The sequence below is a fragment of the Felis catus genome, chromosome B1 (genome assembly GCF_018350175.1).
Source record: "Felis catus isolate Fca126 chromosome B1, F.catus_Fca126_mat1.0, whole genome shotgun sequence".
In the NCBI taxonomy this organism is placed as follows: Eukaryota; Metazoa; Chordata; class Mammalia; order Carnivora; family Felidae; genus Felis; species Felis catus.
Window position 1 is genome coordinate 82,514,397 of NC_058371.1, and position 25,343 is coordinate 82,539,739.

The 25,343-nt window shown below is 38.0% G+C and overlaps 1 pseudogene; it reads left to right on the forward strand.

Moving 5' to 3' along the window:
• The first annotated feature begins 458 nt into the window (after positions 1–458).
• On the forward strand, positions 459–1,661 carry LOC101087315 (annotated as a pseudogene).
• Positions 1,662–25,343: the final 23,682 nt, after the last annotated feature.

A 25,343-nucleotide genomic window follows, 5' to 3' on the forward strand; every position in this document is an offset into this window, starting at 1 on the left:
ATGTAAATGTATCAGTTCAAACATTTTTATAGGCACTGTCTTTTGTCTCGGTTTAGAGTTTTTCTTTTCTACAAATATACCCTATAAAGCTTTACCCTCTAAAAATCTACCTTATAAAGTTCATAAAATAAATTCTCCATTTATAATATTTTTAGTGTTTTGCAAAACAGATGCTGCAAAATCATAGGTCTTTTCAATTTCGTTGCATTTCAGTACATAATATAATCCAATTACGAAAAAAGGAACTGGATCAAAAGATTTTTTTTCTGCAAGTCATTTCAAAGGCTTTTACAGAATTTTAAAATTAAATCTTGCACACTGTTTGAGGCCTCATCATTTAATTTGTTCATGTCCCCGTTTTTGTAGGGATAAATTTGCCTTTGTTTGCAGCTATTGCAAAAACTAGTTTTTGGCTTCAATTCACTGGACATTTTGATAATAGATTTCCAAACATTTTTCTTAAATGCAGAGCTCTTTCAGAGAATATTCAATGCCATTCTTTCCCATCTTGTAAGATGCTGGGTGAAAAAGCTGAGAAGCCGGATACTAAGAAGAAGAAACCTGAAGCCAAGAAGGCTGATGCTGGTGGCAACGTTAAGAAGGGCAACCTCAAGGCTAAACCGTCAAAGAAGGGGAAGCCCCACTGCAGCCGAGACCCTGTCCTGGTCAGAGGAAGTGGTAGATACTCCCAATCGGCTATGTATTCGAGACAGGCTGTGTACAAGAGGAAGTATTCAGCAGCTAAATCCAGGCTTGAAAAGAAAGAGAAGTTCTGCTACTGTCACAAAACCAGTTGGTGGCGGCAAGAATGGTGGTATCTGAGTGGTTAAACTTCGCAAAATGCCTGGGCATCATCCTACAGGAGGTGTGCTCAGAAGCTGCTGAGCCATGGCAAAACACCTTTCATTCAGCAGGTGAGGAAACTGGGAGGGACCACTTTAATCGTCCTCACTGGGCACCACAGAGGCAACAGGGTGGTTTTCCTGAAGCAACTGAGCGTGGCTTGTTACTTGCGACCGGACCTCTGTCCCTCAATCGAGTTCCTCTTCGTAGAACATACCAGAAATTAGTCATTGCCACCTCCACCAAAATTGATACCAGCAGTGCGAAAATCCCCAAACACCTCACCGATGCTTACCTTAAGAAGAGGAAGCCGTGTAAACCCAGACACCTGCAATGTGACATCTTCGACACAGAGAAAGAGAAAATAGGAGATTACAGAGCAGCGCAAGGTTGATGAGAAAGCTGTGGAGTTGCAAATTCTGCCAAAAATCAAAGCTGTTCCTCAGCTTCAGGGTTACCTCAGCTTTGTGTATTCCCTCTGGAATGGAGTTTACCCTCACAGATTGGTGTTCTAAATTTCTTACAAAGAACCTAATTAAATAGCTGATCCATTAAAAATAAGAAGAAAATATTCAATGCCATTACAGGACTTGGAGGTTGATTTACAAAATAGTTCTCTTAAAGGCTGAAACATTTCTAAAATCTGTGGATGAACAGCAAAGAGAGAATGCACTTATGACCTTGCAAAAATACATTTTGGGTACTTAACATAAGCTTCATCATGAAATTTTTATAGTACTTTAATGTTTATAAATTTTGACATCTGTAGTTTCTTTTTCAATGTTTACTTATTTTCTGTGACAGAGACAGAGCGTGAACAGAGGAGGGGCAGAGAGAGAGGGAGACACAGAATCTGAAACAGGCTCCAGGCTCTAAGCTGTCAGTGCAGAGCCTGATGCAGGCTCAAACCCACAAAGGGTAAGATCATGGCCTGAACCGAAGTCGGAGGCTCAACCGTCTGAGCCACCCAGGCGCCCCTGTAGTTTCTATTTCAAATGGTAGACTATTGACAGTTTGTTGGAGGAAATTATAACGTATTTGTGTGCCAGAGCCAACTCCAAGAGTATTTTTCTCTGTAAGTTTCTTAATTTAATAAGACCACTACTTTACCCGTGATGTACAGGGCTCTGCTAAATTTGTATCCACATTAATATTGCAAAAACAAATAATCGTATATTTAGTGTTGAACTTTTAACTGAACATACAGTAGACTTATCTTCAACAGACTGACCTTCCAAAGCTTTACTTTGTTATGTGAATTTAATGAAAGAAACCCAACCATAATAGAAATAACTGACTGCATGAAGCATGTGATTAAACTTTTACAAAATGGCAGCCTTTAACTGTTTACAGACATTTTCCTTTGCCAATGAAACCAACATATTACAGCTATCACTTCCCTTTCCATGGGGATACAAGGAACACTCGGATTCCAAAAAATGAATGAAATCAATTTAGAAGGAAAGTAATTTGATCTCAATGAAAATTCATGCTTCAGAGTGATAAATAAACACATTTTCTGGATGCACCTGTGAAATTGAGATATTTGGGTACGGTTTTCTAAAAATAATCATTATCTTTTGAATTAGATGCTTCTACCTTCAGCATATCTATTTCTTCCAGCTTTTATGTGATTAGTTTTATCTCTACATACAGCCTGCACAAATATTTTGTGCAATTCACATGTTTATCAACTCTCTTGAGAAATGGGAACTTAGTATTTAATTATTCATTAAGCATGTATTAACATATTGGTGCCAAAAGGGGTTATTGCAAAAAAAATTTAATCATTTATCAACTGTGTCAGTTTTCACATAATTTTACTTTTAACTTCAAACTCAGCCTCCTGGACTCTGCTGTGTGATGCTGGACTGGATTTTGGAAATGCAAATTTTGAGAGTTGTCTTCTTATTTGGCTCTGATAACAGGGGAGTGAGAAAAGAACCATGAGGTTGTTGGATGAAGAAGGAACTGCCGTGTTGTGCTCATTTCCTGTGGGGGTCCTTGCATGCCTTTAAAAAAAAAGTTTATTTATTTATTTTGAGAGAGAGACAGAGAGCATGTGAGCAGTACAGGGACAAAGAGAGAGGAAGAGAGGGAATCCCAAGTAGGCTCCTTACTGTCCGCACGGAGCTTGATTCAGGGCTCAAACCCATGGACTGTGAGATCATTACCTGAGCCGAAATCAAGACTCGGATGCTTAACTCACTGAGCCACCCAGGAGCCCTGGCTTTTTCTATTTTAAAATTTCAGCTCTATTGAGCTTTATATAAGTGGCGTATAAAATAATAAGATATTTAAAGTGCATGTCATATATGTATACAATGTAAAAGGATCCCCCCTATTGAGTACATTTACACATCCATCACCTCACGTATTTTCCCTTCCCTCCCCCCTTTTTGGTGAGAATATTTAAATTCTCCTGTCTTAGCAAATTCCAATTATATAATAACACCGATAGTCACCATGTTCCACATGAGATCCTCAGATCTTCTCATAGCTGAAGGTTTGCTTCTTTTCGCGTATTCCTCTTAGAGCTGAAGGTTTGCAACTGTAGGCTGTTGATTTCTGTGTGCATCCCGCTAGCAGTGCCTCTTCAACCCATCTAGAGCAGGGCCATCCTGCAGCTGCAGGTCAACTGGTTTTTCAAACATTTTCAGAACCAGATTCATCTGTCAGCCCTAAGGGTAGCACCTGCTTCCTTCAGTTGCTATTTCCTTGATACTTCAGGGTTCCTTTTGCCTATCAAGTTACCTTAGGGTTTTCTTGTTATCTGTTCAATGACCCACTCAATGACATCCTTATACTTAGTTACAAATTCTTTATGTTAAATTCTTTCTGTTCAAATGAGTGGTATGGTTATCTCATGACTAGACCCTGACTGGCACAATAATTATTCTAAGAAATAGATTCTTTTTTTTTTATTATTATTAACTTCTTTTATTTTTTATTTTCTTAAATTTACATTCAAATTAGTTAGCATATAGTGCAAAAATTATTTCAGAGGTAGATTCTTTAGTGCCCCTTACCCATTTGGCCCATCCCCCCTCCCACAATCCCTCCAGGAACCCTCAGTTTGTTCCCCATATTTATGAGTCTCTTCTGTTTTGTCCCCTCCCTGTTTTTATATTATTTTTGTTTCCCTTCCCTTATGTTTATCTGTTATGTCTCTTAAAGTCCTCATATGAGTGAAGTCATATGATTTTTGTCTTTCTCTGACTAATTTCACTTAGCATAATACCCTCCAGTTCTATTCACATAGTTGCAAATGGCAAGATTTCATTCTTTTTGATTGCTGAGTAATACTCCATTGTGTGTGTATATATATATACATATATACATATACATATATACATATATATATATATATATATATATATATATATATATACCATGTCTTCTTCATCCATTCATCCATCAATGGACATTTGGGCTCTTTCCATACTTTGGCTATTGTTGATAGTGCTGCTATAAACATGGGGGTGCATGTGTCCCTTCGAAACAGCACACCTGTATCCCGTGGACAAATGCCTAGTAGTGCGATTGCTGGGTTGTAGGGTAGTTCTATTTTTAGTTTTTTGAGGAACCTCCACACTGTTTTCCAGAGTGGCTGCACCAGCTTGCCTTCCCAACAACAAAGCAAGAGAGATCCTGTTTCTCCGCATCCTCGCCAACATCTGTTGTTGCCTGAGTTGTTAATGTTAGCCTTTCTGACAGGTGTAAGGTGGTATCTCATTGTGGTTTTGATTTATATTTCCCTGGTGATGAGTGATGTTGAGCATTTTTTCATGTGTCTGGATGTCTTCTCTGGAGAAGTGTCTATTCATGTCTTTTGCCCATTTCTTCACTGGATTATTTGTTTTTTGGGTGTTGAGTTTGAGAAGTTCTTTATAGATTTTGGATACTAACCCTTTATCTGATATGTCATTTGCAAATATCTTCTCCCATTCCATCAGTTGCCTTTTAGTTTTGCTGATTGTTTCCTTCGTTGTGCAGAAGCTTTTTATTTTGATGAGGTCCCAGTAGTTCATTTTTTATTTTGTTTCCCTTGTGTCCAGAGACGTGTTGAGTTAAGAAGTTGCTGTGGCCAAGATCAAAGAGGTTTTTGCCTACTTTCTCCTCAAGGATTTTGATGGCTTCCTGTCTTACATTGAGGTCTTTCATCCATTTTGAATTTATTTTTGTGTATGGTGTAAGAAAGTGGTCCAGGTTCATTCTTCTGCATGTCGCTGTCCAGTTTTCCCAGCACCACTTGCTGAAGAGACTGTCTTTGTTCCATTGGATATTCTTTCCTGCTTTGTCAAAGATTAGTTGGCCATACATTTGTGGGTCCATTTCTGATTTCTCTATTCTGTTCCATTGATCTGAGTGTCTGTTCTTGGGCCAGTACCATACTGTCTTGAGGATTACAGCTTTGTAGTATAGCTTGAAGTCTGGGATTGTGATGCCTCCTGCTTTGGTTTTCTTTTTCAAGATTGCTTTGGCTATTCGGGGTCTTTTCTGGTTCCATACAAATTTTAGGATTATTTGTTCTAGCTCTGTGAAGAATGCTGGTGTTATTTTGATAGGGATTGCATTGAATATGTAGATTGCTTTGGGTAGTATTGACATTTTAACAATATTTGTTCTTCCTATCCAGGAACATGGAATCTTTTTCCTTTTTTTGTGTGTGTCTTCTTCAATTTCTGTCATAAGCTTTCTGTAGTTTCAGTGTATAGATTTTTCACCTCTTTGGTTAGATTTATTCCTAGGTATTTTATGGTTTTTGGTGCAACTGTAAATGGGATCAATTCCTTGATTTCTCTTTCTGTCACTTCATTGTTGGTGTATAGGAATGCAATCAATTTCTGTGCATTGATTTTATATCCTGAAACTTTGCTGAATTCATGAATCAATTCTAGCGGTTTTTTGGTGGAATCTTTTGGGTTTTCCATATTGAGTATCATGTCATCTGCAAAGAGTGAAAGTTTGACCTCCTCCTGGCCGATTTGGATGCCTTTTATTTCTTTGTGTTGTCTGATTGCAGAGGCTAAGACTTTCAATTCTATGTGGAATAACAGTGGCGAGAGTGGACATGCCTGTCTTGTTCCTGACCTTAGGGGGAAAGCTCTCAGTTTTTCCCCATTGAGGATGATATTAGCGTTGGGTTGTTCATATATGGCTTTTATGATCTGAAGCTATGATCCTTCTATCCCTACTTTCTTGAGGGTGTTTATCAAGAAAGGATACTGTATTTTGTCAAAAGCTTTCTCTGTACATATTGAGAGGATCATATGGTCCTTGTCCTTTCTTTTATTGATGTGATGAATCCCGTTAATTGTTTTGTGGATATTGAACCAGCCCTGCATCCCAGGTATAAATCCCACTTGGTCGTGGTGAATAATTTTTTTTAATGTATTGTTGGATCCGGTTGGCTAATATCTTGTTGAGGAATTTTACATCCATGTTCATCAGGGAAATTGGTTTATAGTTCTCCTTTTTAGTGGGGTCTCTGTCTGGTTTAAAATTTCTTGCAGGGCTGGTTTAGTGGTCACAAATCCTTTAATTTTTGTTTGTGTGGGAAACTTTTTTCTCTCCTTCTATTTTGAATGACAGCCTTGCTGGATAAAGAATTCTTGGCTGCATATTTTTCTGATTCAGCACATTGACTATATCCTGCCACTCCTTTCTGGCCTGCCAAGTTTCTGTGGATAGGTCTGCTGCCAACCTGATCTGTCTTCCCTTATAGGTTAGGGACTTTTTTTCCCTTGCTGCTTTTCATGATTGTCTCCTTGCTTGAGTATTTTGTGAATTTGACTATGATATGGCTTGTTGATGCTCATTTTTTGTTGAATCTAATGGGTCTTCTGTGCTTCCTGGATTTTGATGTCTGTGTCTTTCCCCAGGTTAGGCAAGTTTTCCACTATGATTTGCTCACATAACCCTTCTACCCCTATTTCTCTCTCTTCCTCTTCTGGGACTCCTATGATTCTGGTGTTGTTCCTTTTTAATGAGTTACTGATTTATCTAAATCTTAAATCGTTCTCTTTTGTCTTAATCTCTCTCTTTTTTTCTGCTTCATTATTCTCTATAAGTTTTTCCTCTATATCACTGATTCTCTGTTCTGCCTCATCCATCCTTGCCACTGCTGCATCCATCCGTGATTGCAGCTCAGTTATAGCATTTTTAATTTAATTCTGACTACTTTTTACTTATTTTATCTCTGCGGAAAAGGATTTTAATCTATTTTCCACTCCAGTTAATATTCTTATTATCATGATTCTAAATTCTGGTTCAGACATCTTGCTTGTATCTGTGTTGGTTAAATCCCTGGCTATTGTTTCTTCATGCTCTTTCCTTTGGGGTGAATTCCTTTGTTTTGTCATTTTGAAGGGAGAAAAGGAATTAATGAGGTAGAAAGATTAAAATGAAAAAATTAAAATTAAAAAATATTAAAATTAAAAAATTAAACACACACACACACACACACATAAATCAAATAAATGATGCTAGATCCTAGGTGTGTTTTGGTCTGGGTGTTGAAAGTGGTTTGACAGATTAGAGAAAAAAAAGGTGGGGGGGGAGGAAATCGTTTGAGAATTTGAAAAAATCAATACACTGAAGTAGACTAAAATGAGATGATGGGAGTAAAATAGAATTTGAAAACCTTTGCACAAAAGTAAAGAATATAGTAGGAAAAAAAATTAAAGAAAAATATTTTAATAAAAATTAAAAATAAAAAAGGATTTTTTTCTCTTTCTGTAGTCAAGAAAAAGAAAAGAAATGAAGAAGAGAAAAAGAAAAAAAAAGAAATCGTTTGAAAATTTGAAAAAGTGAATACATTGTAGTAGACTAAAATAAAATGATGGAAGTAAAATAGAATTTGAAAAAATTTATATAAAAGCAAAAAATATAGTAAAAAAATTAAAGAAAAATATTTTTAATAAAAACTTAAAATAAAAAAGAATTTTTTCCTTCTGTATTCAAGAAAAAATACAGTATAAAAGAGAAAAGAAAGAAAGAAAATTGAGTAGATGGACCTGCTAACAGATTGAAATAGGACTGAAATTACTTTGTTTTCTCCTAGAAGTCAGACTATGTAGCACTTTATAGTCCATAATCTAAGTAGGCAGTGACACTTGTGTTCTTAAAGAATGAGGTTGGCCCAGTTGGGCGGGGCTCAGTGTAACAGCTCCGTTCTCCACTATATGGCGCTGCTAGCCTACTGGGGTGGATTGTTACAGCGCTTGTAGGTGTGTATGCACATGCGCGGGAGTGGTGAAAATGGCGTCACCCAGCTATCCAGTCTCTAGTATGGGAACTCTGTTCTCTCCTATCAGCAATCGCACACCTGTCCTCTGTCTTCAGCTTTCATCCACTCCCCGCTTCTTCACTGTCCGTGACCAAGCCCCAGGCATTACCTGTCTCCTGAGTTTTGTCTCAGATGCGGCTGTTTTCCCTGGCCCCTTACTTCTGAAGGACTGCGGCTTTGGCCCGTTCTGCCCCTCTATGGGAGGGTCTCACTGAGCAATGGCCGAATGCCAGCTGCACCCAGGAATGCCTGCTGGACCCTGCTGCTGCCGGTGCCCCAAGACTGCGGCCAGGTGCCAGCCCGCCCCAGAAAAAGTTTGCGAGATAGTGTAGCAGCAGCATTTCAGGGATTATGGAAAATCTCAACACACATCTGGCACCAGGCTTCACCCTTAATGACCTTGCCCCGGCACCAGTGAATGTGGCCACCTTCTGGAATCTGCTGGGACCAGGTGGCTTCAACAGTCTCTACCAAATGTCCTTCCAGCAGTGGAACTGCTTTTCCCCGTGTGGCCTGAGGACTTCCCGGACCCCACTCTGTTCCTGAGGATTCACCCTTCCCACCAGAGCACCGCCAGGTATTTAGTTGTGGAGTTGCAGACTTTGCCCTCCCCTTGTTTACAGTCTTAATGGGATTTAAACCCTCTCCTTTCTCCTTTCTCCCTTTTTAGTTTAGTCCCTGCGGTTGTTTCCAATTTTCCACTTTCTCTCCAGCTGCTTTTGGGGAGGGGTGCTTTTCCTGTATTCTCCCTGCCCCCAGTCTCCATCCTCTCTGCACCTGCAAAGGTGGCTCCCTACCCACCACCGGCTTCTCTCTCCCCAAGTTCACGTCTCCACACCATGTACCTGCTGAATTCTGTGGTTCAGACTGTGCAGATTGTTGTGTTAATCCTCCAATCAGTTTTCTAGGTGTGTAGGATGGTTTAGTGTTGATCTGGCTGTATTTCATGGATGCAAGACACACAAAAAACTTCAATGCTCTTTTGCCATCTTGGCTCCTCCTCCCTGTAAGAAGTAGATTCTAAAAGCAGTCCCTTGATAATGGGATGTGATAAATGGTTTAGCTGCGTTTTTGAACTTGAATGAATGTTGAGCCCCTTGCCAGCACAAAATGGATGCTATTAATTCATTGCATGTAGTGCATCACAATTAATCAAACAAATCCACCTGTGCTTAGTTGTAATATTATTCCTACTGAATACATTATTTAGGGGGAGGAATGACTGCTTTACTTGACCATTATGGCTATAATGAGGACTAGAAGGTCTTTGGTACAGGATGGATTCCTCTGAGTGAAGAGGAGCATTTATAAAAAGAAAACAACAAGTTCAGCCTTTAAGCTCAAAATTAACAAAACCAAACAAACCAAACAAAATAGAATTTCTCTGACAGCCCTATTTTTAATAGCAAATATTTCTTATTTTTAATATTACATGGCCAATATTGGTGGAAAATTAAATCTCCAATTTAATTGTGTGGTTGCAGAATTACAATGTCAATTGAATTCACAGTTTTTCCAAATTTGTCATGTGAACATGAAGGCATTGCTTGGGCAGGAGTAGAGCCCTGAACCTGGGAATAAGGACATCTGGTTGGGCTCAGATGAAGCTGAGGCTCTGGGACCCTGAGTCATACTGAGGTGTTTTGGTCTGTGGAAATAGCTTGTCTTCCATGTCTGAGAATAACATCCTTCCCTGTGTTTGAAAAGCTTCTGACTTCACCTAGGGTATTTGTCACACAAGGGGATGCCCCATCTCCTTAAGACACCTCCAGATGCCCTTGTTGCCTACACTCCCATTTAAAGTCAGATTTCACTGTGCCCCAGGGAAGATATCACAAATTTTGAAGTAGGGGGAAATAACATATATCAAGAAAATTGGCAGATTTATATTGAAAGAAATGTGGCAAATATTTTTGGGAATAAATCCTCGAGCTTTTAGACCAACCAGGATACAGTATAACACCAAACTGGGCCGACTTTATTTATGTGGTTTACTTACCAATGATTCCCAACTGAATGTGTTAACTCTTTCTGGCGGATTGATGCCATATTGACTTAGCTAAAGTGGACTACAGTTACCAGAATTCCTTTCCATGAATAGATGAGTGTGGGCCATATGACAAGTGTTACCTGAGATTTGTAAAATGGATGTGGACTAGTAGCCATATTTTAATGCTAGGGAGCTTGGTGCAGATATCTGGGTAGCACTGAAACTCGCTCACATTGGCATGGATCTGCTGGGTCACCTTGTGGCATGGGGCAGCAGCCTGGCTACAGCTTCTCTAATTTCACTTTCTCCTTCAGTTTTTCTGAATTCTGGACCAAGTGCCATAACAATGAGTGCCAGCTTTTTCTGCAGGCCACAGGAGCAATGTTGCAAACTTGGATGTGGTGACGGATTGTATCATTTTTGTATTGCTATTGTAACAAATTGCCACGAACTTAGTGGCTTAAACCAATACAAATCTGTTACCTTTTTTTTTCTTTTTTAGTAAGTGTTTTTATTTTTGAGAGAGAGCACACCAGCAGGGGAGGGACAGGGTGGGGGGACAGAGGATCTGAAGCAGGCTCAGCACTAACAGTAGTGACCCCCATGCAGGGTTCAAACAAACTGGGAGAACATGAGCTGAGCCAAAGTTGGAAGCTGAACCCTGAGCCACCCAGGCGCCCCCAAATTTGTTATCTTAATAATAAGCTCTGTAGATTGGAATCTCGCCTAGTATTGGCTGGACTGCATTCTTTCCTAAGGACTCCAGAGAGAATCTATTTCCTTGCCCTGAAAGGTTATTGGCTTAGTTCATTTCCTATCTGTCATAGTACTGAAGCCCTCACTTTTTTGTAGCTGCCTGCTGAGAGCCATTCCTAGATTGTAAAGTCTGCTCCCATTTCTTGGTTCTGGGGCTACCTCCTCCATGTCCAAAGCTACACACAGTGGGTCAATTTGCTCTTGTGCCTCACCCCTCCTGCCTTTCTTCCATTACATCTCCTTATCTTTTTGTTTATGTCTATTTACTTTTGAGAGAGAGAGAGAGAGAGAGAGAGAGAGAGAGAGAGAGAGTGAGGGACAGAGAGAAAGGGAGACACAGAATCAGAAGCAGGCTCCAGGCTCTGAGCTGTCAGCACAGAGTCTGACACGGGGCTTGAACTCATGAACTGTGGGATCATGAACTGAGCTAAAGTCAGATTCTTAACCCACTGAGACACTCAGGCACCCTACATCTCCCTATCTTAATATCAGAAGATTAACATCATTGATTCTATCTACAAACCTAATTCTCTTTTGCTGTATAATGTAACATAGTCACAGGTTCTGGGTGTTAGCATGCAGACATCTTTGGGGGTGTAATTTTTATGTCTCCTACATAAACCATCATGGGTTCCAGATCATTCTCATGGATTCCAATTTTTCTTCTGCTCTCCCTTACGTCAATGTTCACCTTTCATTTCCAACATTCTGCCCTATTGACCTCAGGCCCAGCACCAGTTTCAGAGAAGTAACCATCACATACAAACTGTTTAATTAGCTCCTACAATTGCACAAGGCCAAGGTTCTATAATAAATCTCATATTTCATATCACTTGTACTGGCTCTGTTTCTCTTATTGAAGTCTAAGTGATACATTCATGTATGTGGAAATGACTGTAGCCATTTATTTGGCTGGTTGACTAACTTGAGACTCAACATTGGCCTACACCAAATTGCATGTAGACAAAGAAATTCAAAGGTTTAGGAGATGAGAATTTTGGAGTAGGTTCATTAACTGCAATCTGTACTTCCACTCCTCAATTCCATTTTATGAAAAGGTCCATAGGATGACCCTTTCTCTAAGACTTTGAGATGAGGGGACATCTGCACCCTTGAAAAGGTTTCTGGTGATTGTTGGCTAGATATAGTGGGGGTGCTGCCATCGAGATGGGTGGCTTGATTTTAATCTTATGGTAGCAGAGGTGAAAAGATCTTAAAAGCTTGGGGTCTTGGGTGGCTCAGTTGCTTAAGTGTCCAACTTTGGCTCAGCTCATGATCTCATGGTTCGTGAGTTCAAGTTCCATGTAGGGCTCTGTGCTAACAGCTCAGAGCCTGGAGCCTCCTTCGGATTCTGTGTCTCCCTCTCTCTCTGCCCCTCCCTGCTCATGTTCTGTCTGTCTCTCTCTCCCAAAATAAATAAATAAATAAATAAATAAATAAACATTAAAAAAATTTTTTTAAGAAAGAAAACTTTTAAAAGCCAAGGATGAGGTGGATGTATTCAAAATAAAGGGTAGCAGGGCTGTTGGGTAATCAAAAAAATTTAGACCTATAGGAACTAATTTGTCATAGTTTCCCTAGGAATGATATAAATGGATAGCTTCCTAAATATTTCTTCATATGTATAACAGAGAAGACTCCAGATCCAGTGACCAAAATCTGACTTAATTCACTCTAATGGTGAACTGTGATCTCTCACCCAGTTTTTAGACCTGAGTCAGTTTACAGACAGAGCTAAAGCTTTCTATTTGATGGGAAAGCTCCTCACTTGTGAGGAAGGACCTACAACAGTGCTACAAATATGCTATAAATCACCTTCCAAAGAACCTGTAGCTATTTTCTATAATGACTGTAAAAGAAAAATATATATACATATATGACCATTATTTCAGGGTTGGTATATAGATATAGATATAGATATATAGATACAGATATGTAGACTTTATTAGGTAGTAAGCTGAGTTGCAGTTATGCTCCAAGTCTAATACATATTTATATATACATATATATATTCTCCAAATATATATACACATACATATGTGTGTGTGTGTGTATATATATATATATATATATATATATATATATATATATTTAGAGTTTTAAGAAATTACCATTTATTTCAGGTTTGGTATATATATACCATACCAGAATCTAGGAGCCCTGAAATAATGGTAATTTCTTTTTTTTTTTTTTAATTTTTTTTGTCAACGTTTATTTATTTTTTGGGGGACAGAGAGAGACAGAGCATGAACGGGGGAGGGGCAGAGAGAGAGGGAGACACAGAATCGGAAACAGGCTCCAGGCTCCGAGCCATCAGCCCAGAGCCCGACGCGGGGCTCGAACTCAAGGACCGCGAGATCGTGACCTGGCTGAAGTCGGACGCTTAACCGACTGCGCCACGCAGGCGCCCCAAATAATGGTAATTTCTTAAAACTCCAAATTCCACCCTGGTCCATTAGGCACAATGAGGATTTATGGTGGTCAAGTAACTAAATTAAGGTCTTAGCCCAAGTGTGAACCACACTAGGCCCGTAGGTCCACAAAATCACTTTGTGGTTATTTCCCTAGTTTTTGGATCTATAGTTGGAAAAGATATACTTGACAACTGGCAGAATTCTCAGGTTAGCTCTATGACCTACAAATTGTCAAACGGAACCTTGAACTTCCCCTCCATAACAAGGTAGTAAATCAAAAACAATATCACAACCCTGGGGACAATGTAAAGATTAGTGCTACAACCTAAGACTCGAAAGATACAGTGTAGTGGTATCCATCATAACCTTATTTGCTTATTTGATTTAGGAAGAATGAAGATAAATCTTAGATAATGTCTGTGGATTACTGTAGACATTATTAGGTAGTAAGCTGAGTTGCAGTTATGCTCCAAGTCTAATGACTTGACTGGAGCAATCCGTACAGTTTCTGGCAGCTAATATGAAGCAACTGCTTAGGAAATGCACTTGCCTCCATACCGATGTGCAAGAACCTCAAGAGGCAGGTTTTGTTTTTATTTCTGTTTTTACTTGACATGTCCAACAGTATACCGTCACAGTCTTGTCTCAGGGTTTTTTCAAGTGTGCTACTCTTTACCGTAAGGTAGTCTACAAGCATTTTGATCACCTTTCTCTTCCACGGAGTATCCCCCCTGGCCCAAGATAGTGTTAAGGAGGAAGTAAAAAGTGCTTTAGATGCCTCAGTAAGACATATGCAACACAGATGACGAGAGAACAAGTAAGAAAATTAAGTAGCTCTCAACTTCAGTGAAGTTTGTGGGAGTCTAGGAGCCTGAAACATGTTGAGATAGCCTCTTCAATATGAAAAATAATTTGCTGTACCTAGTACACCTTCCACTAAAAATGAGGCACAGTATTTGGTTGGAGATATATTTTTTTTGAAATTTCGAGTATAGGGATGCCTGGGTGGCTCAATCGGTTAAGCATCTGACATTGACTCAGGTCATGATCTCACGGTTTGTGGGTTCGAGCCCTGCGTCAGGCTCTGTGCTGACAGCTCAGAGTCTGGAGCCTGCTTCAGATTCTGTGTCTCCCCCTCTCTCTCTGCCCTTCCCATTCTCATGGTCTATCTCTCTCTGTCTCTCAATAATACATAAACATTAAGAAAAAAATTAAAAAAAAAATAAAATAAAATTTTGAGTATATATGCACATAAACACATACTGTATTTAAGTGCTATTTTTACTAATCTACTAGGTAATTCATAATATTGACATTAAGTTCAGATGAAAATGTAAGCTGTTGTTCGACTTGGACCTTATATTTCAACATTTCTAAAATCTGGAGTGTCTGAAGAATGTCTGAGGAGTGTCTGAGGCAAATAAGGAGGCCGTATGGAACCTCTGGCAAGCACTGAAGGAGAATCACATTACAAACCTTTGGGTTTGGGGGCAAATCCAGGCTATCTTCTACAGGTAACTCCTTTTGAGAAAACGTATCTCCTGGCTTGTAAGGAGTACCTGTGAGTCTGTGCACACAATTAGAGGACATTAGTGACCCTGTGGCCTGAGCTTCTCATTATAAACTGGGTGTTTTTTTGGCCAGTATTAGCTGAGAAAAGCTTCTCCCTCAGAGATAAGAGTTTCAGCTCTATGGGGACCCCTTCTCTAGCACTTGTAAGTTTTAATAGTTCCAACCTCTTCTCTGTGTTCCTTCAGCCTTAGAAAAGGCAACTACTTTCTGAAGTTATGATCTCAGGATCCTCTTACAGTGTTTTTGTTTGTTTGATCCTTTTGGTAACATAATTAACAATTTTTATCTAGTTAAAAATTATTTATATTAAGTACCTTTTTAATGTTATATCTGTCTCTTGATTGACATATCAAAAAATAATTTGAAAAACTTGATTTAGAGTTACAACATGAAATAAATAGTAAAACCACAGTAAGCAATGCTATGTGTCCCATAGCAAAAGCACTCAATCTCTACTTTCTATACATTTTTCACGATACCTAATGTATTTTTTACAGTTTTATTCTGCTCCCAACGTCCTTGAGCTAGGTCATTTTGTAGATGTCACAAGCAGTGGCTAGTGCCCAACTGGCTGTTATACAATGTGACCAGCAGGGGCAGCAGTGCCCCACACTTTCTCCACTACCATTGAGATATAAACCAGTTCATCTTCCCAAGTTGCTCATGATCCAGTGCATTTCATTTTATTGTTAAGTACCTCCCATGCTGATCTTGAGAGGAAAATATTAGTTTCCTGGGTCTGGGAAAGGTTAAAAAAATAGGAGCAGATTATCACTGGGCGTCTTCAGATTTACCACATGTAAAGTGGGAACTGTGATCACCATGTACATGTATTGCACACAACTACAGGAGGCCAAAATGGAGGTCACAGGTACAAAGGGCAGGTCTACCAAGCCATTTCCAGATTAATTTAATAAAATTATCATTAACAATACTTTATTAAAATTTTAAACGTTAGAATAGTTGCTAAACCAGATTAAACTCCAAGATTAAGAAATGAGCCAAGACCGTAGCAGATGAATTAGGGGGTACAATTAATACATATATATACACACACACTCACACACACACACACATTCTCTCATTCTCATCTCTACCGATTCAATAATCTAGATAATTAGCAGAGATAATAGAATGAAAATGGCAAAGGGAAAACCTTAAAGTGACTCACTTTTACCCAAAAGAAACTAAGAAAAATCCAAATTGGCAAAGTTTGGCCTGAATTATCAAGGTTAAATTTCGTACCATAAGTGGAAATGGACTCTTGAGCATGACTATAAATCAGGAATAGAGAAAATAAGGAAGTTTCAAGTTTGGATACTTTATTTTTATGACTGTAAAATTTATTCCTAATACAAATTCTACAATGATTATGAGGCATCTGTAAATCTTTTCATATATGATCTTTTTTGTACTTATTTCTCCATCATTGTCTTAAGCTTGTATTTTCCAGGCTGACTTAAGTTCTGATATTTTCTAAGCCACATTGATATTTTTCCTTCCCCAAAGTATTTGTTTTTGCTATTCCCTCTACCTGGAATTCCTGGCATTTTGCACAGCCTTTTCTCATTTCTCAGGTATAATTTTTAACATAACTTCCAGAGATAAGTTTTTATAATTATCTAAATTAGCCCGTAGGCCATTTTTCTTTATAAATAATTCCCTGTTACTTACTCTATGTTCTTCATCTTAATCTGTAATTAGTGTGTTTATCCAGTTGTTCACTGCTTTATTGTCTTTCTACCATTTGAATGTAAGCTCTGTGGAGGGGAGGAAGGTTGCAGGAATCATGGTGTTTTTTTGTCTTTTGTTTTGTTTTTGTTTTTGTTTTTTGCATTGCTAGATCTCTTGTGCAGACTAAAAGCTCAGCACAGAGCAAGTTCTAAATAAATATTAATTTCTTGCATAAGTGAAATAATAAATGCACTCTAAGAAATCATTAAAAGAGCCAATTTCTTCTTTTTTTCTTCTTCTTCAGCAAAAACTATAAGAGAAATTTCAGCCCAATAAAGAAAGAACTTTCTGATCCTATCAAAATGTATATATCTAAACCAGATAAATTTCCTAGTAGCTCCAATTGCGTATCTCCCATAGGGGCCTCAAAATCAATAATGTACTCATTATCATGTCTTCAAACCTGTTTCTCTATTTCAAGTCATGCTGGAAAACATTCAAACATGGCTAAGTCTGGTGAATTCTTCCTTATTAATCTGCTGTATTTGTCTATTTCCTCTTCATCCTTATTATTCCTTATTTATTTCAGTTTCTCCTATTCTGCAGTGAATTCTTAATTAGTTTTTTGCTTCCAGCTTTATTCCTTTTCTGATTATTACCCACAATAGCCTTTAAGACAAATCTTTCTAAAGCACAATGCTGATGAACTTAAAACTCTGTTCACTATTTCCCAAAAGAACACAGTTCAAATTCCTTAGCCTGGTATAAAGAACCACCACAATTTGATCTTTGCTCACCTCTCTGGCTTCAATTCTCAATGCTTCCATCTCTCTCTATCCTTGAACTTATGTTTTTGTCTACAGAACTACTTGTAGTTCTCTGATCTTGCTGTGCTCTTTCATGTTCGTATCTTTACTTGTCCTCCTCCCTGTGCCAAAAATACTTCTTCTCTGCCTGGTGAGAACATCCATTTGTCTTTCAAGATTTGACTCAAACAGTAAGACTTTACAAAGCTTTGACCTTGCATGAAGAAATTGGCTACAGTTAAATATGGAATGTGCTGTTTTCTGAGACATTATGTTATTGGTGTTGTTAAAAATTAATGTTTAAAGAACTAAAGAGATAATTGAGCGAATTGGTAATTTAAGTCCATTAATGTCCTTAGATTCTGGGAAACTGGACATCAGCAAATAATCTCAGAATCACAATTAAAATAAAATGAGAAAATGTATGGGTTGGACCTGCAGAAAATCTCTTTTAAATGCTTTAGTATGTTTGACAACACTAATGTATAATATATGTATGACCACCTTATTGCTCAATTCTGTAAAAAATTAAAGCAAAATAAACTTTAATAAAACATAGAAGTAATATAAACTTGAAATAAAAGAAAATCTCCACGTGCCAGAAAAAATAACGAAGGTATCTTTATAAATACATCATGATATAATAATGAAGGGTATCAGCCACAGATATGAACCCCTTGGGGATTGGTTACTGGGGATGTTAGCAACTTTTGGGGAATAACAGGTGGAGTCTTGAATCCAAGAAAGGTAGAGAGCTGGAGTTAAGCCTCCTGCACAAAACCAAAAACTGTCAGACCATGAAAAGGGAACTAGAAAAGTTTTTCCACTTCCTAGGAATTCAACAATAAAAGTACCCATCTGAGACTGAGGGTAAGAAAAAAACGGTACCTACGAGACACCAAAAGGAAGCACTCTGAAAAGCTTAGGAATTTGGGATGACATTACCTTAATTGTGTGGAGTCCCCCCAAAAGAAATTAATGCAGGTATATTTTAAAATAAATTAAATAAATACAATATATAAGAAATTAATGTAAAATATGAAACCACCAGGACCCAGGTAAAAGAAAATTTGAAACCAATTTCTAGAGGTATTTACAGGGTGTGAGACTCCCACATAATTCTGAGAAAGAGGAGAGAGAGTGTGTGCAAGAAAGTGCTCACAATAAAAACATATAAACTGCAAGAAGACATTAAATACTAAGGAATAATTAATATTTAATAAACAATAAATATAGTTCCCCACGAACTAGAGCTAATAGAATAATCTGAAAAAGATTATAAAATAAATATGTCTTAATGATGATCAAGGTAAAAAAGAAATAGAACACATGATAAAATAGGTCTGCATTAAAAATGAACAGACAGGGGACACCTTGGCATCTCAGTCAGTTGAACATCAAACTCTTGATTTTCAGTTCCAGTCAGGATTCCAGGGTTGTGGGATCAAGCCCCACATCAAGCTCCATGCTGCGCATGGAACCTGCTTGGGATTCTCTCTCTCTCTCTCTCTCTCTCTCTCTCTCTCTCTCTCTCTCTCTCTCATCTCTATCCATCTCTATCTCTATCTATCTCTATCTCTATCTCTATCTCTCCCTCCCTCTCTCCCTGCCTGTTCCCCCCCCCCACACACACATTCTGTCTCTCTTTCTCTTTCTCTCTCCCTCTAAAGTAAATTAAAAAAAAAAAGAAGAACAGGCAGATATGAGTAGATTCAAATTTAACATTAAGAAAAAATTTTAGGATGGGGTGCCTGAGTGGCTCGGTTGGTTTTGTCTGACTCTTGATTTCAGCTTAGGTCAGGATCTCATGGTTCATGTGTTCAGGCCCCACTTCAGGCTCTCTGCTGTCAGCATAGAGCCCACTTTAGATCCTTTGTTCCCCTCTCTCTCTGCCCCTCTCCCACGGGTTCTCTCTTTCTCTCTGTCTCTCCATCTCTCTCAAAAATAAAATAAATAAACTGTAGAAAAAAAGAAAAATTTTAAGTTACATAGTCATTAAAATTAAAAATTTATCAGATGAGTAATGAAGTAAATCAGACATAGTCAAAGAGAGAATCAGTGAACTAGCAGATAGGTCTTAGGATATTACACAGAATAAACAGTGCATAGAAACAAAAGATGTATTTATTTATTTATGCTAGAGAAGAACTCGATAAGGGTCAATAATATAGGGGAAAGCAGTATTCAAAGAGATAATGGATAAACATTATCCAGAGCTGGAAAAAGAAATCAAAGAGAAAAGGTAAATTACCTATAAAAGAAGTGTCATTTTGGCTGGTAACAGACTTTACATCAAAGAAGATCATGTAATCATATCTATCAGTTCAGAGGGACAGTAATTTTCAATTAGGGATTTAAGCCCAGAGAAATTATCACTCAATAATGAAGGTAAAATAAAGACATTTTTAGATGAGCATGAAGAATATGTATCACTCATAGACAGACCTCACTAAAACAACAACGAAACAAATACTAAGAAATATATTTCACAACAAGAAAGATCTCAGGAAAAAGAGTAGAATGCAGATGCAATAAGCATAAGTCAAATATGCATGCTAAAGATGTAATGTAACCATTTAAAAATAGACCTCAAATGTTTTAATTTCTCTAATGCTTCCTAGACATTTCTACAGGCAGGATGGAATGCGTGAAACAGCAGAAATATATCTGGGCTGAATTACTAGCCGTGGAACTTTACATATGCTATTATTTTTTCTGCAAAATGAGAAAATCATGCTAGATTTTGAATTAGTTGTCATAAGGTCTTTGTTTGCAGTGATTTTATTGTCTATGATAACTGAAATTATTAAACAAGAGCTTATACTTGGGGAAAAAAGAATACTTTAAAATCATAGAAACTAGGAATTGTAAAGGATCCTAAAGGTTATCTAGTTCAAACTATAGTTGAGTTTTTAATTTCTTCAGTAGTGGAACATGCATAGTAACCTTGAATTACTTTACTTGCCACAGCCCATACTTTAATTCTATTCTTAACATACTTCTAATTTTTAGTTCTTAGAGAAATGTTGGGGAGGAGGGGAATCACTGTGCGGCCTTTATTTAAGTAAAAGAAATAGATTTCCTTCTGAAAGTTAAATGAGGAAATCTTCTGCAAGTGGGTCAGGGTATAGGTTGGGAAAGTCACTTTAGGAATACAATAAATAGCTATAAATAGATCTCACATCTATGAGACTTTATTATAACCAAATTGAATCTATTAATATTGTTAAAATTATTTTTAAAATTGTTAAAAAAATTTTTAAAGGTATTTGTGATGGAAGAGAACTTTCTACACTCAAAGACCATCTACCCTAGAGAAAGGAAAATCCCCCAAACACACACTATTTCTAAGCTCCAGTGCCTTCTGACAAAATCTACAGACTTCCAGAAGGTAATAGTGCTGCAGTATGAGAGGTAAAACCTTAATTCTCAGATTCCAAGAGAAGAAGATTGAGGACATTGGAGGTTTTTTTTTTTTTTAATTTCAAGTTTTTATTTAAATTCTAATTAGTTAACATATAGGGTAAAATTGGTTTCAGGTGTAGAATTTAGCAATTCAGAATTTACATATAACACCCAGTGCTCATCCCAACAGGTGTCCTCCTTAATACCCATCACCCATTTAGCCCATCCCCCATTCATCTCCCTCCATCAACCCTCAGTTTGTTCTCTATAATTAAGAGTCTCTTGTGGTTTTCTTCCCTCTCTTTCTCTCTTTTTTCCCTTTCCCTATGTTCATCTTTTTTGTTTGTTAAATTCCACATATGAGTGAAATCATATGGTATTTGTCTTTCTCTGACTGACTTATTTCATGTAGCATAATACACTCTAGCTCCATCCATGTCATTACAAATGATCAAGACTTCATTCTTTTAGATGGTTGAGAAATATTCCACTCTTTCTCTCTCTCTGTCTACACACACACACACACACACACACACACAGTAGAATATTACTTTATCCGTATCCATTCATCAGGGCAGGTGAGTTTTAACAGTGACAAGGGATTTAGAAAAGCTTAGGCATATGGGAAGCTATAAAAGTCAGTTGGGAGCCATGGTAGGGAAATAGCATATATTTTGTGCAAAGACTTGGTTCAAAAGATGGGCTGTCTTACGTGTGGAAGGAGAGATCCCAATGGCTCTATGTAAGCTTCACTTATCCGTACATTTTCAAACATTAATCATACTCTGAGACAATTGCTTCTTATCTTCATTTAACAAATTTGGATCTTTTCTGATTCTTCTCACAAGCTATAATAAGAATGAATCATTTTATTTTTTATTTTTTATTTTTATTTTTTCAATATATGAAATTTATTGTCAAATTGGTTTCCATACAACACCTAGTGCTCATCCCAAAAGGTGCCCTCCTCTATACCCATCACCCACCCTCCCCTCCCTCCCACCCCCCATCAACCCTCAGTTTGTTCTCAGTTTTTAACAGTCTCTTATGCTTTGGGTCTCTCCCACTCTAACCTCTTTTTTTTTTTCCTTCCCCTCCCCCATGGGTTTCTGTTAAGTTTCTCAGGATCCACATAAGAGTGAAAACATATGGTATCTGTCTTTCTCTGTATGGCTAATTTCACTTAGCATAACACTCTCCAGTTCCATCCACGTTGCTGCAAAGGGCCATATTTCATTCTTTCTCATTGCCACGTAGTACTCCATTGTGTATATAAACCACAATTTCTTTATCCATTCATCAGTTGATGGACATTTCGGCTCTTTCCATAATTTGGCTATTGTTGAGAGTGCTGCTATAAACATTGGGGTACAAGTGCCCCTATGCATCAGTACTCCTGTATCCCTTGGATAAATTCCTAGCAGTGCTATTGCTGGGTCATAGGGTAGGTCTATTTTTAGTTTTTTGAGGAACCTCCACACTGTTTTCCAGAGTGGCTGCACCAATTTGCATTCCCACCAACAGTGCAAGAGGGTTCCCGTTTCTCCACATCCTCTCCAGCATCTATAGTCTCCTGATTTGTTCATTTTGGCCACTCTGACTGGCGTGAGGTGATATCTGAGTGTGGTTTTGATTTGTATTTCCCTGATGAGGAGCGACGTTGAGCATCTCTTCATGTGCCTGCTGGCCATCCGGATGTCTTCTTTAGAGAAGTGTCTATTCATGTTTTCTGCCCATTTCTTCATTGGGTTATTTGTTTTTCGGGTGTGGAGTTTGGTGAGTTCTTTATAGATTTTGGATACTAGCCCTTTGTCTGATATGTCATTTGCGAATATCTTTTCCCATTCCGTTGGTTGCCTTTTAGTTTTGTTGGTTGTTTCCTTTGCGGTGCAGAAGCTTTTTATCTTCATAAGGTCCCAGTAGTTCATTTTTGCTTTTAATTCCCTTGCCTTTGGGGATGTGTCAAGTAAGAGTTTGCTATGGCTGAGGTCAGAGAGGTCTTTTCCTGCTTTCTCCTCTAGGGTTTTGATGGTTTCCTGTCTCACATTCAGGTCCTTTATCCATTTTGAGTTTATTTTTGTGAATGGTGTGAGAAAGTGGTCTAGTTTCAACCTTCTGCATGTTGCTGTCCAGTTCTCCCAGCACCATTTGTTAAAGAGACTGTCTTTTTTCCATTGGATGTTCTTTCCTGCTTTGTCAAAGATGAGTTGGCCATACGTTTGTGGGTCTAGTTCTGGGGTTTCTATTCTATTCCATTGGTCTATGTGTCTGTTTTTGTGCCAATACCATGCTGTCTTGATGATGACAGCTTTGTGGTAGAGGCTAAAGTCTGGGATTGTGATGCCTCCTGCTTTGGTCTTCTTCAAAATTACTTTGGCTATTCGGGGCCTTTTGTGGTTCCATATGAATTTTGGGATTGCTTGTTCTAGTTTCAAGAAGAATGCTGGTGCAATTTTGATTGGGATTGCATTGAATGTGTAGATAGCTTTGGGTAGTATTGACATTTTAACAATATTTATTCTTCCAATCCATGAGCATGGAATATTTTTCCATTTCTTTATATCTTCTTCAATTTCCTTCATAAGCTTTGGATAGTTTTCACCATACAGATCTTTTATATCTTTGGTTAGATTTATCCCTAGGTATTTTATGCTTCTTGGTGCAATTGTGAATGGGATCAGTTTCTTTATGTGTCTTTCTGTTGCTTCATTGTTAGTGTATAAGAATGCAACTGATTTCTGTACATTGATTTTGTATCCTGCAACTTTGCTGAATTCATGTATCAGTTCTAGCAGACTTTTGGTGGAGTCTATCGGATTTTCCATGTATAATATCATGTCATCTGCAAAAAGCGAAAGCTTGACTTCATCTTTGCCAATTTTGATGCCTTTGATTTCCTTTTGTTGTCTGATTGCTGATGCTAGAACTTCCAGCACTATGTTAAACAACAGCGGTGAGAGTGGGCATCCCTGTCGTGTTCCTGATCTCAGGGAAACAGCTCTCAGTTTTTCCCCATTGAGGATGATGTTAGCTGTGGGCTTTTCATAAATGGCTTTTATGATCTTTAAGTATGTTCCTTCTATCCCGACTTTCTCAAGGGTTTTTATTAAGAAAGGGTGCTGGATTTTGTCAAAGGCCTTTTCTGCATCGATTGACAGGATCATATGGTTCTTCTCTTTTTTTTTTTTTTTTGTTAATGTGATGTATCACGTTGATTGATTTGTGAATGTTTAACCAGCCCTGCATCCCAGGAATGAATCCCACTTGATCATGGTGAATAATTCTTTTTATATGCCGTTGAATTCGATTTGCTAGTATCTTATTGAGAATTTTTGCATCTATATTCATCAGGGATATTGGCCTGTAGTTCTCTTTTTTTACTGGGTCTCTGTCTGGTTTAGGAATCAAAATAATACTGGCTTCATAGAATGAGTCTGGAAGTTTTCCTTCCCTTTCTATTTCTTGGAATAGCTTGAGAAGGATAGGTATTATCTCTGCTTTAAACGACTGGTAGAACTCCCCTGGGAAGCCATCTGGTCCTGGACTCTTATTTGTTGAGAGATTTTTGATAACCGATTCAATTTCTTCACTGGTTGTGGGTCTGTTCAAGCTTTCTATTTCCTCCTGATTGAGTTTTGGAAGAGTGTGGGTGTTCAGGAATTTGTCCATTTCTTCCAGGTTGTCCAGTTAGTTGGCATATAAGTTTTCATAGTATTCCCTGATAATTGTTTGTATCTCTGAGGGATTGGTTGTAATAATTCCATTCTCATTCATGATTTTATCTATTTGGGTCATCTCCCTTTTCTTTTTGAGAAGCCTGGCTAGAGGTTTGTCAATTTTGTTTATTTTTTCAAAAAAACAACTCTTGGTTTCATTGATCTGCTCTACAGTTTTTTTAGATTCTATATTGTTTATTTCTGCTCTGATCTTTATTATTTCTCTTCTTCTGCTGGGTTTAGGCTGCCTTTGCTGTTCTGCTTCTAGTTCCTTTAGGTGTGCTGCTAGATTTTGTATTTAGGATTTTTCTTGTTCCTTGAGATAGGCCTGGATTGTAATGTATTTTCCTCTCAGGACTGCCTTCGCTGCATCCCAAAGCATTTGGATTGTTGTATTTTCATTTTCGTTTGTTTCCATATATTTTTTAATTTCTTCTCTAATTGCCTGGTTGACCCACTCATTCTTTAGTAGGGTATTCTTTAACCTCCATGCTTTTGGAGGTTTTCCAGACTTTTTCCTGTGGTTGATTTCAAGCTTCATAGCATTGTGGTCTGAAAGTATGCATGGTATGATTTCAATTCTTGTATACTTATGAAGGGCTGTTTTGTGACCCATTATGTGATCTATCTTGGAGAATGTTCCATGTGCACTCAAGAAGAAAGTATATTCTGTTGCTTTGGGGTGCAGAGTTCTAAATATATCTGTCAAGTCCATCTGATCCAATGTATCATTCAGGGCCCTTGTTTCTTTATTGATCATGTGTCTAGATGATCTATCCATTTCTGTAAGTGGAGTTAATGTCCCCTGCAATTACCACATTCTTATCAATAATGTTGCTTATGTTTATGAGTAATTGTTTTATATATTTGGGGGCT